The sequence below is a fragment of the Nannospalax galili genome, unplaced genomic scaffold (genome assembly GCF_000622305.1).
Source record: "Nannospalax galili isolate Female #2095 unplaced genomic scaffold, S.galili_v1.0 scaffold161, whole genome shotgun sequence".
NCBI classification, from domain to species: domain Eukaryota; kingdom Metazoa; phylum Chordata; class Mammalia; order Rodentia; family Spalacidae; genus Nannospalax; species Nannospalax galili.
Genome location: NW_008348586.1, coordinates 446820 through 447490, shown reverse-complemented (window position 1 = coordinate 447490; position 671 = coordinate 446820).

Genomic DNA, 671 nt, shown 5'->3' with positions numbered 1-671 from the left:
CATGACATATCATAGTAAAAACACTAAATGTACAGAACAAAGAGAGAATGCCGAAAGTAGCAAAAGCAAAACAACAAGTCACATACAAAGGAAAGCCCATCAGAATTACAGCTGACTTATCAATGCAAACCATGAAAGCCAGAAGAGCCTGCACCAAGGTAGCTCCAGTTCTACATAGATTCCAGCCCAGAATACTATACCCAGCAAAAATGTCTATTATAATTGAAGGGAAAGGAAAAATCCTCCAGGGCACGAATAGCCTGAAAGAATACATGTATCAAAACCAGTCCTCCAAAGAATAATTGAAGCAATACAGAGAGCAGAGAGAGAAACAACTAGACTCTAGGGGCAATGAAAGAAAATAAACCAAGATATAATCTAGGAAACACGAAATTACACAGAGAACACAAACAGCAATCAAAATGATGGCAACCAATACACATCTTTCAATAATAACCTTAAATATCAATGGACTGAACTCCCCAGTCAAAAGACACAGGCTAAGCAAATGGATTAAGAAACAAAATCCTTGCCAGGCATGGTGGCGCACACCTTTAATCCGAACACTTGGGAGGCAGAGGCAGGCAGATCTTTGTGAGTTTGAGGCCAGCCTGGTCTATATAGCGAGTTCCAGGACAGCTGGGGCTACAAGGAGAGCCTGTTTAAAAAAA